The sequence below is a fragment of the Frankliniella occidentalis genome, unplaced genomic scaffold, assembly GCF_000697945.3.
Source record: "Frankliniella occidentalis isolate FOCC.00 unplaced genomic scaffold, Focc_3.1 Scaffold38, whole genome shotgun sequence".
NCBI lineage: Eukaryota > Metazoa > Arthropoda > Insecta > Thysanoptera > Thripidae > Frankliniella > Frankliniella occidentalis.
In genome coordinates, this window is record NW_026267168.1 from 546,620 (window position 1) to 547,186 (window position 567).

At 59.3% G+C, this 567-nt stretch overlaps 1 protein-coding gene across 1 annotated transcript in view; it reads right to left on the reverse strand.

Moving 5' to 3' along the window:
* LOC113213218 (N-alpha-acetyltransferase 25, NatB auxiliary subunit) overlaps positions 1-567 on the reverse strand; it is an 11,703-nt gene that overhangs the window by 4,544 nt on the left and 6,592 nt on the right. The window lies entirely within an intron of this gene.

Sequence of the window (567 nt, forward strand, 5' to 3'; positions counted from 1 at the left end):
CCCCCCATACAGCCTCTGGTGGATCGTGTTGTCGGCGGCAGTCGCCGTTGTTGCCGCCCAAACCAGCCGCCCGAGCCGATCCCCGGCACAAGTAAACACGTTCGGCTGCTGGTCCGTCCCTCCGCCAGGTGGGTGTGGCACGCTGGGGGGGGACTGCGCCTCATCTTCTCCAGCACTCACACACACTCACAGGCGCACTCACACGCTCACACACACGCACACACACTCACACACGCATGCAAATCAATGCAAAGCAGTCCGGTCCTGCCTCCCGCGGGGCGGCGGCGGCGGCGGCGGCGGGGAAATCCCGCGCGCACCGACCGGGCAGTATCGCAGCCCACTGACATTTAGAGACCAGCCTGAAAGGCGCGCGACGATAGCCTCTCTGCTCCTCCAAGCCGGGCCGTGTTACTGCTTCATGTGCGCCGAAAGTGCGCCTCAAATCCGACGCTCACGAGATGCGAGACCTTTGTTTCGGTCTCGTTTGTTCGGGTCATTTTTAGCAGATGATACCTTACAAACTTAAACTTACTTACACTTAACATACATATAACTATACATGAGTAA